The sequence below is a fragment of the Carassius auratus genome, chromosome 19 (genome assembly GCF_003368295.1).
Source record: "Carassius auratus strain Wakin chromosome 19, ASM336829v1, whole genome shotgun sequence".
Taxonomy (NCBI): Eukaryota; Metazoa; Chordata; class Actinopteri; order Cypriniformes; family Cyprinidae; genus Carassius; species Carassius auratus.
The window spans coordinates 13,269,954-13,288,414 of record NC_039261.1 but is presented as its reverse complement, the minus strand read 5'-3'; the positions used below and the strand labels follow the sequence as shown (position 1 = coordinate 13,288,414).

Sequence of the window (18,461 nt, the reverse complement as noted above, 5' to 3'; positions counted from 1 at the left end):
GATTTCGGTATTCCACAGATTGTTTGTATCCATGCAGTTTTCCTGTTATTGAATTCCTCTCTCGGTGCATATCCTCCTTCGTGCTGGAAATATTCAATCCTTGATACCCACTGTGAGACCCATGATGCTTGGCAGGTCCCACTACATCCCTCTCACCTGGCAAGGTGGAGTCATCTTCCGGTATACCCACCTCAGTGGGCCGGATTCATTTAATACTCATAAGAATGCCTTTCTAACTTCACAATTAACTTAAGAATATTCTTTAGAACAATATTAAGAAAGAAAAAAAACATTCTTATGACAAAATAATTTTAACTGCTGAAAAGACTGTGCTTGAAATCATTGCAAATAACTCCAACTTGACATAAATCGCTAAGAAGTTTTATGATTTTTTTTATGTAGTTTCAGCATGCACACACAGAAACAGGATGCATTCACTGGAGAGAGAGAGAGTGCAAGAAAAACGGATGAATGCAATGGTGTTTTGTCTTGAGAAGGCTTTTAAATATAACTATTTAAAAACAGAAAGAAAATATTTGCATTTTAGATGCATTTAAGTTCCTAGAATTGCACTTTAGGAACGTTTCTTACAAACTTCTTATGTCAGCATCATAGTCAAACATCTTGGGTCACTTTCAAACCACACAGCTTAATATCAGTAAACACTGCAAATTCAAGTTTTTCACATTTGACACACTTGCAACCAATGTGAAATCCATGCTGGGAAATTTTTCACCTCATGTGTCCCTTGCACAAAATTCGCAAACATATGGATTCCTATTGAGATTATTTTACCTGTGGAATTTCTTGCTTCTTTGGAGTTTAACTTAAGACATTTTCTAACAGCTTGTCACTCAGAGGAGCTTAAACCTGCAATCCCTCCCAGTACTGCATGAAATGTGAGGGCGGACAGAAGTATGCGTTGTGGTTGAAGAACACTTGGTGGTCCTATTTATCTGAATAGTTGCATCAGAAAGGATGGTATCTTTGCTCCACGAGAATTGTCTTCATTTGTATGTTCTCTGCCTCAGGGCTTATAACAAGCTGGTCAAATGCTTCCAGCTGCCCTTTGTTTATGAACTATATGCAAAACAGTTCAAAACAAGCTAAATTTATTGCCATTTCAAAATGTAATACATATCAGATGGAACGGAGAGGAGAAACAGAGATGAGGTATTCAGCCACATAATGCTCTATTATTTAGCCATTTTCATACTAAAAGAATTGCTAGTGACATGAAACATGAGACAGACAGTAAGGAGCCTAAAAATAGGTGGGTAATTTTTCCCTCCCATGTTCCTCATTACAAATAAGGCAATTCTAGTGCCAAACTACATAGCGAATGCCATTAAATATAAATGAAGGCCAACTGTGGGGATAAAAAGGTTGAGACACATGAATGTACACTTACACTGCAAAGAGGTCTAGCTTTGTGCGGTACCTCAATAATTGATGCATAATTCTTTTGCTATATATGTTGAGAATAAGGCTCTTAGACTGTCGATTTTCTGAGGGCTGGTACATTAAGAACCATAAACCTCCTGCACAATCATGACCTGCAAAACAGACAGCTGAAAGGAATACTTCTTCAATAAATAAAAATTATGTCATCATTTATTAGCCTTTGTGTTGTTCCAAACCTTTATAATGTTTATAAAACAGAAAATTAGATGTTTAGCAGAATGATAAAGCTGCCTTCTTCCATTCACTGAAAACGAATGGTGACAATGGTTGTCAAGAAAAATTTTGGACAATAAGGACATCAATTTCAATTTTCAAGATTCAAAAGGACGGCAAAATATTGGAAGAGTCTTTAATAATGCTTTTATGGTGCCTTTTTATGTATTTTAACTATTTTTTAATATATTTTTTGACTATATTTTTAAGTGAATAGTCTCCATTCACTTTCATTGCATGGAAAAGAGCAGCACGGATATTCTCCTAAATATCTACTTTTCTGCTTTTCTATACGAGTCTAGATGAATAAATGATAACCAAATTTCCATTTCTGGTGAACTATCCCTTTAAGGAGGCTCCAAAAACAGATGCTACTTAAAGCTTTCAGTAAAAGGCCTATTCCACGACGAGCTTTAAGAGGATTTTCATCGTGTTCTAAACCAGCTGCAGATGAGCGTAAAGCTTCGCTGTTCTTTGTTGCTTTCATGGTGACAGAGGCATCAATAGTGGCTCTACTGTCTGGATGTACCCAGAGGGAGCAGCAAGCATACAGATCCCCACGCCAGAGGAGGACAGCAGCCCATAGAGGGGTCATCGATCCCCACACTGACACAGAGCCGCTACACTATTCACACTCTGCCATTCGGAACATCAGCCATCAATTCCTTCTATATCTGAACCTATCTTCACTACAAAGCCTTAGATCAGCTGACTGACAAGCACAGATTCTGCTTTCATGGACACCTGGTAAGCTGCTACTTTCGAGGTAGGCAGACATTATCACAACGTGTTACAGAATCTGAGTAGGAAGCAAAATATGGAAAATCAAACAAATAAACAGGGAACAGCCTGATAAGCTTGAACAAGTGGTTAAGCATAATTCAATATTCCTGCATCCCTTTCACCCAGCCTTTGATTTATGTATGCATGGTATATGGAAAATAATAGATTAATTTGCATAAAAGCAACCACAACCTGAGTCATAAGCTTTATATTTGTTGTGCAATTACATTAATGTTAATGATATACAGCACTGGAATGAGCAAAATCATTCATTTTGATCTAAGTCTGCATGATTTATCAAAACATATCGACATATTGATCAATATCGCAATATGGCTTTGAGTTTTAACTTGGATCTTTTAATGAGTATACACCTAATTGTTTTCATGTTTTCCCAAATTGATCAACCAAAAAAGGTCTTCATAGAGAAAAGTAATGGTTTGACTTTTTATGCAGATACACTTCATAAAAATAAACTGACCACCTGGCCAAAAAAAAGCATTGCCTTCTGAAATCAATGAAGGTATCATTGAGAATTTTCCCACTCTTAAATTGACTAAGTTTTTCAAGTTGAATTCAAAATCACGATATTTCCGACTCTGAGGCCACATAAGGCCATTAAACATGATTTTAAAAGGCTTCAAAATGACTCCCAGCTGCCCAGAAACCACATGCGCGTACAGTTTGTTACTCTCCCGGCTGCAAAGCCTGGATATGTCATGAATTCTGGAGGCCTGAATGTGATTTATTCATGTGAGTGCTTTATTTTTAACTATGCTTCTAGATGGATGAAGAGATTTACTGATGATCCTGAAGCGCCACACTTTGACAAAAAGAATAAGGGGAAAAAATCAGCAACATTCACTCAACAATGAACAGTTTCAAGCACGTTCACGTTCATCGCATTGTTCCATTGAAAAATAAAAAGCTTCAATTCAGGCTATACATAAAGCCGTCATGGGGAGTCTAGAGGAAGACGAGCAGCCTGCACGCTGACATCCACTCATTTGAGAAAGGAATGTTTTTCATCTCAATATCAAAAAAGCTCTTGAGCGCTGGAGTACAAAAGCAGGTTGGGGATGTGTACTGCGCCCATGGAAGGGAGAGCAAATGAATAGAGCTGAGAGATGAAAGAAAAGGGCTATAAAGGTCTGGAAACAGCATTGCTCAGTCGATCCCGTTCCCCTCCTATTCTTTGCTGTCTGCTTCCTACCAAATACTCTCTCCCTACTGTGAGACTTTGACACTGTGAAAGGGCACTGAACTTCTGTAGACTCCCTTTACACTTGTACTCCCATACGATCACAAGTGGACTGAGATAAATACAGGCATAAATCTGGTCTCTCAAATCACATTCTGAGCTGAAAACACGTGACTACATTGCATTGGTAGCAGTAAACTCTCATCCATTCCGAGACGTCACAGAGAGCGGTGATGGACCGGCTACTCACCTGTCAATCATCCAGTGCACAAAAAATTATTTTGAATGAAATTAAATGAAAATTCATCCTATCTATTTTCTTATTGTTAACAATTCATCTATGCATGTTAAAAAATTTTATCTCAGAATTTTTAATCAAAATGTCATTACTGGATCTTCAGGTGAAATGTCTAACCCTACTAAACCTACACAATAATGTAAACAAGAGCAAATGTGAATTTATTGAAGCAAAAATTGCATTTCTAGCCTGCTTTTCCAAGTCTTTTTTTCTCTTTTTTTCTGACTTTTATTAGGGCTCAAGCCTGGAGGGCGAGAGCCCTATTGTTTTCCTTAGGATTATTTGTTATTAGGGCTCAAGCCCAAAGGGCGAGAGGCCTATTGTTTTCCTTAGGATTATTTTTTATTATTATTATTATTATTATTATTATTATTATTATTATTATTTTTTTCCAACGTCTCGGGGGCTTTTGGGGCCCTTAACGTGCTTAAAAAGTCTTGAAAATTGGCACACAGATTGGAACCTGCGGCCATTAGGGCCGGGCAGAGACTGATACACGGGCGTGGCACAGGGGCTCTACAGCGCCCCCTGGAATATGGAGGGCCATATATCATACACTCTTGCTCGTAGACGTATGAAACTCGGTACACATATAAATCTCATCAATCCAAACAACTTTTGTATTGCATATCATAGGCTCCGCCCAACAGGAAGTTGGCTATTTAGGGTTTAGTATTCAAATTTTTCGTCAAAGTTGTGGGTGCTTTTGGGGTCCTTAACATACTCAAAAACTCTTGAAAATTTGCGCACACTTTGGAATCTGTGGCCTTAAGGAGCCTGCAGAGGCTGGGACCCGGGCGTGGCACAGGGGCTCTACGGCGCCCCCTGGAACACAGTCAGAAATGTTGATGTATAGTTCACACATACTTGCACATATTCATAAGAAACTCAGTACACATATAGATCTCATTGTGCCGAAAAACTTTCGTATTGCATGTCATAGGCTCCACCCAACAGGAAGTCAGCTATTTAGAGTTATGTAAAAAGCGCATGCTCTGGAATTTGAAATACTTGTCATAGGTTTTTTTCTCGATTGCCGCCAAACTCGGTCAACATGATCTCAAGACACTGGGGATGAAAAATTGCCAGGGGATTTTTGATATCTCGAACGGTTTGCTCGTGGCGAGGCGTTGAAATTATGGCGAGAAATGAGAAACAGGAAGTGTCTAATATCGTCCACATACATTTCCTGATTTTAATCAAACTTCATCAGATTATTCGTTGTATGATGTCGATCGCATATATGTGACTATTAGGAGTCAAAGTTATAGCGCCACCAACTGGCAGAAGGAAGTGTGTCATTTTCAAAATGATTTGAATTCAGCATCTTATTATTACTCGATTTGCTTCAAACTTCATCAGAATAATGTTAAAACACAGCCGATATAAATCTGCAAGGGGGATATTGATATCTAAAAAATTGTTGGCGTGGCAACATGTCAAACTGGAATACTTCTCAGGTGATTTTGAGGCAAATAACATACTTAGAATTTCACAAAACTCTGAACACACATCAGTATTTCTGATAGGAACTTAAATTGTGAATGGATTTTGGATAGCTTGAATGGTTTTGCCGTGGTGATTTTTTTAAATGACCTTACAAAGGGAATCATTATTGTATTTTTAAATTGCAGCTTCCAAACACGTCAAAGAATTTTTTCATACAGATGAAAAAGTCATTCTGAGGAAATATGCATAGTTTCACGACTTTACAACACTGTATGGATAACAGAAAATTAAAAAACTCTCAGACATCTCATCTCACTCTGTCCCTCTGTTTGAGTATGTGTGCTTAGACTTCCATTGTCTGAGAGAAATTGCGCCCCTACAGGTTCAATTCCCGGACTTTTACTTTCACTTTTAAATCGGTTAAAAATACAAATAAATACTTAGATTTAATTCACACTGACAAGCTAAACCAACATATCTGATTATTACCGGTTCAGGGCTCATGGATAAATTATTTCTGGCCAGAGATACGTGAGAAATAGGAGAGATGAATCACCGCTGTGATCACGAGAGTCTGGAGTAAAGAGCTCAGAAAAAACTAATTTATTCCTGTTTTATAGCTTTTAAAAATAAATTATTACAGCGATATCACACAATCAACCAATTAGAACACACCAAGAGCTAAATTCAGATGTTTTTGAACTGTTTGTGTGAAAATGAAATATTTGCAGCTGCCTATCTGAAATCACCGCCTCCGATCAGCGCGTACAGTGTCGAGCTCAAAACAAACGAATTTATTCTTGTTTAAGAGCTTTTTTAAATAAAATATTACCACAAATGCACACAATAGACCCATTGTAACACTACAAGAGGTAAATGCAGGTGTTTGTGACCTGTTTAAGTGTGCAAGACTATTTGAAAGCGCGACTGGCAGAATAACATATATCTCTGGAGCTGCAGGATCCTGCATTTCGTCGTACGAACGAACACATAACGGACAAGATTATTTCAAAACACATAATAGCTTGGCGAATATAAACGAAAACAGCCACGTGAACATAAACTGGATCTACTGGATTTGAATATTAAAGTGACCACATTTACCACTTGCTTCTGTCTTCAATTTTAATCTATATAAAAAAGGAAACTCATTCGACTTGGCTGCTTTTTTAATGTGTGCGTATTTATTTATTTACCTTTTTATACATTTTGTATAATTTCATAGTTTGTGTATTACAATTATAAAAACAAAAATAAATTTAGCCACTCACATAGAAATAGCTTAGGCCTTAACCTTTTTCTGACAGTTTTAGGGATTTTTAAAAATCCTAAAAAAACCTTATTTGTGCTGCAAATAATAATTTCAAACTCATTTGATACTGACCTATGACATCCTGACATGACATGACATTATATTTATTTTAACTTACATAATCTCATGGATGTAACAGTAAATCTGTTCAGCTCACAGATCAATACTAAGCTGTAATGCAAGCAGAACTTTCACAAATGCTTATGAGTCATTTAAGGATTTGATAACACTGTAAAATAATGTCTAATTTGTTAACATTAGCAAATGCATTGATAACACTTTATAATAACTGCACTCATTAGTAAATAGTCAGTTCATGCTTTATAAAGCCTTGTCCCAATATCAATAGTCAGTAGTAAGCAGTTTATAAATACAGCTATAAATAGCTTGTCCTTGGTTTATAAGCACATTTATTAAAAAGGAGAGTAAGTTATCTTCCTATGAAAAATAAAAGATAAAAATAAACAAACAACAACACAGATTGATACAGAACTCAGAAATTTTATTGTGGATTTATGATAAAATCAGCCTGTAAATGAATTCATACTCCTCCTCATACTACTCCATACTCCTTTTTCAACATTATGCCAAAATACTGAGATGTTAAATTGTGAATGGGTTTAGGATAGCTTAAATGGTGTTGCCACAGAGATTTATTAAAGTAACATAAAAAAATACAATAGTTATTTTACTATATCTTTACAATTTTTCATTCTAACTCTTCATAATTTTTTATATAAGTAGAAGTCCTCATTTGAAGGAAGCACAGTAAGTTTCATAGCTTTATCATTTTCAAGAGCCAGCATAAAATTTAAACTATCATAACTTATAAATCAAGCTTGCAATTCTTAGTACCTATAATGGCCACCTGAGGGAGCTATAGGATTACTTTTAAATAATTATTGGAGAAACGAGTATGATTTAAATAATTTATAGAAATCTTTCAAATAAAATAATATGTATTTTATGTATTTTACTGATAAAATGACCCTCACTTAATTAGAATAACAAGCTGAAGTATTGTGAACTGTATATTAAGAATAATTCTTTATAGGCTTTATGGACAGATACGTTTTGAGTGACTCTTGAAGGATCAGCACCACATCCTCTTTTACCACTGTTTAAAGAATGTATCTTACAGAACAGGTGCGGATGAATTTTGGATAGCTTGAAGGGTTTTGTCGTGGTGATTTTTTTAAATAATAGTAAAAAAGGAACCAGTAAATGTATTTTTATTTTTTTAAAGTGCAGCTTCTAAACACTTAAAAAAAAAATGTACACATAAAAGACAAGTCATTCTGAGGCATATTTCCTCAGAATGACTGGTCTCATGACAATAGTTTCATGACTATACAACACTATATGGATGATAGAAAATTAAAAAACTATCATACATCTGATGTCACTCAGTCCCACTGTCACTGTGGGTAATGTGTGTGTGTGTGTGTGTGTGTGTGTTAAGTGAATTAGGTGTGAAACTATCAGGGAGCATTTAGTCTCCAGCGCCAACATTTTACAGAACTGCCACTTTCCTGGAGTCTCAGAATTACTCGGTGTCAGGTTCTGAGAGATCTAAGATTCCAAAAAATGATTTAATTAGAATACCATGAAGTATTGTGAAATACTATATATAAAGACTTTATATATAGGCTTTATGAACAGATTAGAGTGACTCGTGAAGGACCAGCACCACCTCCTCTTGTCCGATGGTTTGAGGAATATATCTTCCAGAATCCGGGATTAAGATTTAGGAGCTCATTTTTATTCCACCTCCTTTCCTGAAAGTCTGTCTTGCAGAATTGACTAAAAATTAATCTTCACATTATTTCCTAATTATTTTGCAATTCTTTTTGTCAGTTCTTCTTGACCTGTTTTTCTCTTCCAGCTTTCCTGGACTATTGTATAGCACTCATAAATGATTAAATAAAAAAATAATGGTAGTTATTAAGATTGATATGGTTAGGAATTGGTAAAATGTGCTTGGAAAAAAATCACAATAAAACAATGTTTTAATGTTTAAGTTTGGAATATTAACTGACGTGAATGAATGCTATATAAATATTGTTCATGTTAACATAATGTTTATGAATGGAATCTTATTGTAAAGTGTTACTAAAGTTATACATATATATTGTTCTGTGAATGTGATTTTAAAGTCTAAGATGATTCGGATTAACCCTTTAACTGCCATATCCTTTAAAACCTCACTGCCAGAGGGATATTGTGAATGCATGTGCCCGCTGGGCACTGTTTACCTGATGCCACCGGGGTGGCGATGGCATTGGTGGCTTGAGCCCGACATCGCTGCTTGCAGCTATATTTATTATTATTTTTCTTCAAGGTTTCGGGGGCTTTTGGGGCCCTTAACATGCTTAAAAAGTCTTGAAAATTGGCACACACATTGGAACCTGCGGCCATTAGGGCCGGGCAGAGACTGATACACGGGCGTGGCACAGGGGCTCTACAGCGCCCCCTGGAATACTGAGGGCCATATATCATACATACTTGCACGTAGACACACGAAACTCGGTACACATGTAGATCTCATCAAACCAAACAACTTTTGTACTGCATGTCATAGGCTCCGCCCAACAGGAAGTTGGATATTTAGGGTTTAGTATTCATATTTTTCGTCAAAGTTGTGGGGGCTTTTGGGGTCCTTAACATACTCAAAAACTCTTGAAAATTTGCGCACACTTTGGAATCTGTGGCCTTTAGGAGCCTGCAGAGGCTGGGACCCGGGCGTGGCACAGGGGCTCTATGGCGCCCCCTGGAACACAGTCATAAATGTTGATGTATAGCTCACACATACTTGCTCGTATTAATATGAAACTCAGTACACATATAGATCTCATCGTGCTGAACAACTTTCGTACTGCATGTCATTCGGCTCCGCCCAACAGGAAGTCAGCTATTTAGAGTTATGTAAAAAGCGCATGCTCTGGAATTTGAAATACTTGTCATAGGTTTTTTTGCCGATTGCCACCAAATTCGGTCAACATGATCTCAAGACATTGGGGATGAAAAATTGCCAGGGGATTTTTGATATCTCGAACGGTTTGCTCGTGGCGAGGTGTTGAAATTATGGCGAGAAATGAGAAACAGGAAGTGTCTAATACCATCCACATACATTTCCTGATTTTAATCAAACTGCATCAGATTATTCGTTGTATGATGTCGATCGCATATATGTGACTATTAGGAGTCAAAGTTATAGCGCCACCAACTGGCAGCAGGAAGTGTGTCATTTTCAAAATGATTTGAATTCAGCATCTTATTTTTACTCGATTTGCTTCAAACTTCATCAGAATAATGTTAAAACACAGCCGATATAAATCTGCTGGGGGGATATTGATATCTAAAAATATTGTTGCCGTGGCAACATGTTAAACTGGAATACTTCTCAGGTGATTTTGAGGCATATAACATGCTTAGAATTTCATCAAACTCAGAACACATATCAGTATTTATGATAACTAGACACTGGCAAAAGTTCATAAGAGGGCGTGGAAGAGGCACTCTATAGCGCCACCTTTTGTCAAAAGTGGCGGGGTTAGTTTTAGCTACAGACACCAAACTCGGTACAAAAATTTTTCTTATCAAGACGGACAACTTTCTAATTCACAGTCATCAGCTACGATCAACAGGAAGTCAGCTATTTTGATTTGAATGTGGATTTTTTTTTTACATTTAGCTGTGAATTAATGCATACTGCTCAGAGGAGAGTAACACTATACACACCAAACTTTGTCTACATGATGCCAAAACATTTTAAACAACTTAAATTGCCAATGGATTTTGGATAGCTTAAACGGTTTTGTCGTGGTGATTTTTTTAAATGACAGTAAAAATGGAATTATTAATTTTCCTGCATTTTTAAATTCCAAACACTTCAAAACCTTTTTTCGTACAGAAAAAAAGTCATTCTGAGTAAATATGGATAGTTTCACGACTTTACAACACTGTATGGATAACAGAAAATTAAAAAGCTGTCAGACATCTCATCTCACTCTGTCCCTCTGTTTGAGTATATGTGCTTCAGACTTCCATTGTCTGAGAGAAATAGCGCCCCTACAGGTTCAATTCCCGGACTTTTACTTTCACTTTTAAATCGGTTAAAAATACAAATAAATACTTAGATTTAATTCACACTGACAAGCTAAACCAACATATCTGATTATTACCGGTTCAGGGCTCATGGATAAATTATTTCTGGCCAGAGATACGTGAGAAATAGGAGAGATGAATCACCGCTGTGATCACGAGCGTCTGGAGTAAAGAGCTCAGAAAAAACGAATTTATTCCTGTTTTAAAGCTTTTAAAAATAAATTATTACAGCGATATCACACAATCAACCAATTAGAACACACCAAGAGCTAAATTCAGATGTTTTTGAACTGTTTGTGTGAAAATGAATTATTTGCGGCTGCCTATCTGAAACCACCGCCTCCGATCAGCGCGCACAGTGTCACAAGTTCAAAACTAACGAATTTATTCTTGTTTAAGAGCTTTTTTAAATGAAATATTACCACAAATGCACACAATAAACCCATTGTAACACTACAAGAGCTAAATGCAGGTGTTTGTGACCCGTTTAAGTGTGCAAGACTATTTGAAAGCGCGACTGGCAGAATAACATATATCTCTCGAGCTGCAGGATTCTGCCTTTCGTCGTACGAACGAACACATCACGGACAAGATTATTTCAAAATACATAATAGCTTGGCGACTATAAACGAAAACAGCCACGTGAACATAAACTGTTGAGAAATAAATCTGAAATGGATCTACTGGATTTTAATATTAAGTGACCGCATATACCAGCTGCTTCTGTCTTCAATTTTGATCCATATAAAAAATGAAACTCATTCATCTTGGCTGCTTTTTTTTAATGTGTGTACGTATTTATTTATTTATTTATTTATTTATTTATTTATTATTTTGCTCTAACAAGAATTAATCTATATTTAATTAAATCAATTACATTTTATTTTACATTTGATTTGTCCATTTCTGCATCTAAACGCCTAAAAACCTAAAACATGCTCTATTATACTATTGTTAGCAATTTCTTTATCGTCCAATTTATCTGGTGTACACTTTTATTTTAATAATAAACTTGTTTGTTAGATTCTACACAGTTACAGTGGTCTATAATAAATATTGACAGGTTTTATTCAAGCTGTTTAGAATGATTGCAGTAGGCAAATGTTTTGAAATGTAAATAAAATAAAAAAAATTAAATAAATAAATAAATAAAAAACATTGGAAAAGAATAACTGTTGTACATTTTTATACATTTTGTATAATTTCATAGTTTATGCATTATAGTTATAAAAACAAATAAATTTAGCCACTCACATAAAATCTTATAGGCCTTATCCTTTTCTGACAGTTTTAGGGATTTTTAAAAATCCTAAAAAACCTTATTTGTGCTGCAAATAATAATTTCAAACTCAAACAGTAAATATTCAGTTCATGCTTTATAAAGCCTTGTCCCAATATTAATAGTCAATAGTAAGCAGTTTATAAATACAGCTATAAAAAGCTTGTTCTTGGGTTATAAGCACATTTATTAAAAAGGAGAGTAAAGGGTCAGTTATCTTCCTATGAAAAATAAAAAAAAAAACAAAAAAAAAACAAACAACAACACAGATTGATACAGAACTCAGAAATTTTATTGTGGATTTATGATAAAATCAGCCTGTAAATGAATTCATACTCCTCCAAGAAGACACAAGTTCACAGCAAACTTTTTTAACAAGAAGCTAATATACTGAAGATGTTAAATTGCGAATGGGTTTAGGATAGCTTAAATGGTGTGGCCATAGCGATTTATTAAAGTAACATAAAAAAATACAATCGTTATTTTACTATATCTTTAAAATTTTTCATTCCAACTCTTCATAATTTTTTATATACGTAGAAGTCATCATTTGAAGGAAGCACAGTAAGTTTCATAGCTTTATCATTTTCAAGAGCCAGCATAAAATTAAAACTATCATAACTTATAAATCAAGCTTGCAATTCTTAGTTCCAATAATGACCACCAGATGGAGCTATAGGATTACTTTTAAATAATTATTGTAAAACAAGTATGATTTAAATCATTTATAGAAATCTTTCAAAGAAAAATAATATGTATTTTATGTATTTTACTGATAAAATGACCCTCACTTAATTAGAATAACAAGCTGAAGTATTGTGAACTGTATATTAAGAATAATTCTTTATAAGCTTTATGGACAGATACGTTTTGAGTGACTCTTGAAGGTTCAGCACCACATCCTCTTTTACCACTGTTTAAAGAATTTATCTTACAGAACAGGTGTGAATGAATTTTGGATAGCTTGAATGATTTTGCGTGGTGATTTTTTGAAATAACAGTAAAAAAGTAACCAGTAAATGTCTTTTATTTTTTTAAAGTGCAGCTTCTAAACACTTAAAAAAAATGTACACATAGCAGACAAGTCATTCTGAGGAAATATGCATAGTTCCATGACTATACAACATTATATGGATGATAGAAAATTAAAAAACTATCATACATCTGATGTCACTCTGTCCCTCTGTCACTGTGGTTAATGTGTGTGTGTGTGTGTGTGTGTGTGTGTGTTTGTGTGTGTGTTAAGTGAATTAGGTGTGAAACTATCAGGGAGCATTTAGTCTCCAGCGCCAACATTTTACAGAACTGCCACTTTCCTGGAGTCTCAGAATTACAATGTGCCAGGTTCTGAGAGATCTAAGATTCCAAAAAAATTATTTAATTAGAATACTATGAAGTATTGTGAAATACTATATATTAAGACTTTATATATAGGCTTAATTAACAGATTAGAGTGACTCGTGAAGGACCAGCACCACCTCCTCTTGTCCGATGGTTTGAGGAATATATCTTCCAGAATCCGGGATTAAGATTTAGGAGCTCATTTTTATTCCACCTCCTTTCCTGAAAGTCTGTCTTGCAGAATTGACTAAAAATTAATCTTCACATTAATTCCTAATTATTTTGCAATTCTTTTTGTCAGTTCTTCTTGACCTGTTTTTCTCTTCCAGCTTTCCTGGACTATTGTATAGCACTCATAAATGATTAAATAAAAAATAATGGTAGTTATTAAGATTGATATGGTTTGGAATTGGTAAAATGTGCTTGGAAAAAAATCACAATAAAACAATGTTTTAATGTTTAATTTGGAATATTAACTGACATGAATGAATGCTATATAAATATTGTTCATGTTAACATAATGTTTATAAATGAAATCTTATTGTAAAGTGTTACTAAAGTTATATATATATATATATATATATATATATATATATATATATATATATATATATATATATATATATTGTTCTGTGAATGTGATTTTAAAGTCTAGATGATTCGGATTAACCCTTTAACTGCCATATCATTTAAAACCTCACTGCCAGAGGGATATTGTGAATGCATGTGCCCGCTGGGCACAGTTTGCCTGATGCCACCGGGGTGGCGATGGCATTGGTGGCTTGAGCCCGCCATCGCTGCTTGCAGCTATATTTTGACTTGTACCTGTCCACTCCTCCGGTTGCAAGTGGAAAGCAGTATACCAGGTGAGCTTCTGAGCAAGTTTACTATTTCAGAAAAGCCATACAGTAAGTATAGAGCAGGTTATGTGATGCAAATGTCAAAATGCATTAGTTTACAAATTATGCACCATGAGAAAAGCTTTTTGATTTCAGAACCATGCAAGAATAAGTCTTTATGAATCAATAATCTGCCTGTTAAATAAAAAGTAATGTTAAAAGGAATAAAAGTGTTTTACTAGTGTTGTAATTGTATAGGTAGCCTATTTTTTCAATGTTGTATAGGTAGCTAAGTTTTGCAAAAAATGTAGGTAGAGGGATGTTTTTTCAATGAGTTTAGGTTGAAAATGTACATAAAATACAAAGACTTGAACTAAACCACTGAACTCCTTTTTAGAGATTTAATATTCTGAACCCCGTATAAACAAAACAGCTCAAACATTATTCAAATATCTTCTTTTGTGTTAGGCACTGCAGAACAAAGAAAGTCACATAAGGTGAGTAAACAATGACAGAATTGTCATTTTTGGGTGAACTATCTCTAAAATAACGAAAAGCATTCTGCTCAAAACATCACGTGTGGCCAGATTAAAATTTCAAAAGTATATATGTAACATGCAAGATGTATAAACAGCAACAGATGGCCACTTGCGATCAAATGACCCGAGACAGATTTCAAAACCAGGTGCAAACACATCCACAGACTCTGTAAAGTATTAGATTCAAGGTTCAACCACTAAAAAGCAGCTATAGCCAACAAACTTAAAGCTCACAAAAAGAATTGGCATAACATTAATTTGCCTTTCATGCTGCAGAACAATGTGGCCAGGTCTTGAGTTCATGCATGCATACCTGTAAGGGAGTGTACTTTAAAAGCTTGCCTGGATAGGCCTAACTTGACACTCATTTTCCAGCAAAGGGTGAAACCAGGTTGACTTGAGCTCCACCCCTTCAATGTGTAAACAAATTTCTGGTCCAGCTGGCTCTATTCACCCATTGGCTGATACTGTCCCTGACAATCACAGTGACATTATGTAAGCACTGTCTGCAGGTGGAGGTGTGTCCCTCCATATTTCACTGGCACTCGAGCGTGTCAAGTTAACCTTGTCTGCATCTGTCACAAGCTCAGCTGGGTTCAGCAAACTCAACCCTACTGACACTGTGGTAGTTTGAACAGCACAGATACTGAGGACAGACAAGAACGAGTACTTTACAAGCGACAGGTGAATGTGTAAAACCGAACAAGTGAGCAGACACACTAGAGCACTTGTGATTAGGCCATACACTGTGTCTTAATTACTACTCATTAGCATTTAAAAGTAAGTGGCACTGGGGCCATCAAACAGAGATTTGCTTACTGAGTTATAGCACTGAGCAATTCACCACCACACAAATCCCTCTGAAAAAAGCATTCACTGAATAATCAGAGCAGACAGGTTACAAAGGGCAGCTCATACAGTTTGAAATGAATTACAACCACAGAAAAAAAGTGGGAAACACTAATCCACATGCTCTCTGAAACAATAGGATTTTCATTAAATGCGCTAGGATTTCTTAATCATCCAAGAGCCTCGGAAATGCACACTAATAATAAGCATGAAAACTGAGCATGCGGGGGCAATACTCTGCAGAACACAGTGAAACTGTAGCACGGTGACCCCACAAATAATCCTCCTTTATTTATTTGAACATGCTGGTCTTTCAACATTCAATGCAAGAATGTCTCACGCACTAAATTTTCATTTCTCACTCTCTCTGTATTCTTTCTTTGCCTCTTTATGGCATGCAAAGTCGAAAAGTGAATTAAATCTCTTTAGAGAACTGGATCAAGGGAGATATTTTCTGTTCAAACAGCCATTTGGGAGTAACAATGTTTTCACATGGATTTTTTTTGTTTTTGTTTTTTTTTGGCTTCACATTTGCTGCAAAGGTCCAATGAGCTGTAAAACTGCACATGATACACAACATAAAAATAACTGCATAGAATAATGTAGATTAATAATATTCTGCACCTGTCATAAAACCATAAACCTGTGCACACCGCATAATAAAGTCTGTTTAAAAGGAAAAGCTATACATTGCATAGTATACATATTATAGTACACTATTATATAGTACAGTATGTGCATTAACCATTGTAAGTGTGCACACAATTTTCAATTAAATTAATAAATTAAAAATAAAAGTTTTGCATTGCAGTGTAGTGTAGAAAACTTAGCACAGTATATTATAGTTTACTCGAGTTCAGTGAAATATATGATGTATTGTCATATGTGCAATAAAGTATAGTGGTATGGCTATTATATAGTATAGTATAGTATAGTATATGCAACTGCCCCATAAATCTTTGCACAATCACCTCAGATCAAAAGTCAAAACAAATGTGTTTCATCGTACAGTGAATTATATCACAGTATACTGCATTAGAGTATACTATAGTATACATTACAGTGTAAATTGTAACGTATGCCTAACTGTTATATGACACATGCAATAAATCTTTGCACATGTAGAATGGTTAAGGCTATATGCATTGCACAATATAGTTTGGTACAGAACAGTACATCACTGTTGTTATCTGTGTACAACCTCAAGTCTATATGGTGCATAGTGTATTAATGTACAGATCACATAGTACAGAATAGTAGTTCATATAATGTTATTCTAACGAAAGACCTACTTGATGCTGTCTTAATAAACGGTTTACATAATAAACGCTAAATTGCACGGTTTCTTTAGTAAAGCAACAAAACCTGGCACTGAATGTCGGTCACAATGCATGAAGCCCCATCAGCCCTGCAAACACATGAAATATACACAGCAACAGCTCATTATATAACCAGCCGGGGTGAACCGAGTGACATCACGACGGGATACACTCAATGGCTGCGTCTCAAAGCCTAGTAGGGCTGCCTAGACAGCATCACTGGAGTCTGCTCGGAACGCGCCGAACAAATCACACCGCGTTTTTAGAAACCTTACGATATGGTGCGCTCGCTAGGGTTTGGGACACAACCGATGTCTATTAAAACACTGTCACAGTGAAGCGGAGACAAAAGTGTTGCAGTCTACTTGTAAGTGCGATTCCCAAACAGACACGGGCGATAAATGCATTTTTAGAAACCGCATCGCCGTGGATTAGACGGGTTGAAGTCGCAACTATACTACAGACTAAACTTCCGCGATTGTGTTTTCACATCAAAAGGCTTCCAGTAACAGTGTTGACTCAGCAGAAGTGCGCACAGCTAGGACGAGTGTCAGTTTGTTTTTAAAAAAGTACAGCTGACTGATCAATAACTCGCAGATAAATGGATGTTTATAAGACTATCTGGAGCGATAAAAGGAGGTGGGGTGGCGCAGTTACTCAGCCCCGGCGAGAGCGCTCCCTGCTCGGGCTTCCAGCTCGCAAGTAACCGCCCCGCTTACCGTGCGCGACTTCAAAGTAGTTATATAGTTCTATAATTTTTAATCGAGATGACATACAGCACATCTTAAACATCTCGCCTGGTCGACTGCAGACAGATTGACATAATAATTAGTGCAATTGTCACAGTTAATATTTACAAAGGTTTTTAAATAAACGTCACACTCTGTTCCTCCTTTAGTTCCCAGCCATTTTTCCAAGATCGCAAGCAAATCCAAAAGACACTTTTGTGCTGGTAAATTAGATGAACGGACTTACTGTACGGTATAACGGGCAAGGAAGCGCGAGGCTCTCCGTGCGTTATTCTCGCGCACTGCCGGTGGAATCGTCTGCCCTCCTCTCGTACAATGATGTCTGCTGCAGCCAAGCTAATAGCTCTGTCGCTCCGTGCCCCCACCTCCAGTGAGTGAGTGAGTGAGTGTGTGACGGAGGGAGTGAGTGTGTGGAGGCGTGTGTAAGAGTGTGTGTGAATGTGTAATCCAAATATGGAGCAGTTGGCCGGCCCAGTTAAAGAGATGGGATTGGAGGCTGCTCCATTAAAAGTATGCTATAGAAAAACATAATGACTTTTGTGGCACCATAAACAAATGTTATATTTTTAAGTTAATATTAAATGTCACTAGTTACTCTAATCTGATATACACCACAGCGTTCCGGGAGTGCTGCTATTTAGTACAAAACCACTGGGAAGGGAAACTGCACATAGTTTAGTGTCATTCGCTCAGAGCAGAATCAGGAAATGTAAATCCTG

The 18,461-nt window shown here is 36.1% G+C and overlaps 1 protein-coding gene across 1 annotated transcript in view; it reads right to left on the bottom strand.

Annotated features, from left to right (window-relative positions):
* LOC113119474 (ataxin-1-like) overlaps window positions 1–18,139 on the bottom strand; it is a 95,970-nt gene extending 77,831 nt beyond the window's left edge. Inside the window, exon 1 of the mRNA XM_026289001.1 lies at window positions 17,969–18,139. The gene's annotated coding sequence lies outside the window, so the exon portion shown is untranslated. The remainder of the gene's footprint in view (window positions 1–17,968) is intronic.
* Between the last annotated feature and the right edge of the window lie 322 nt (window positions 18,140–18,461).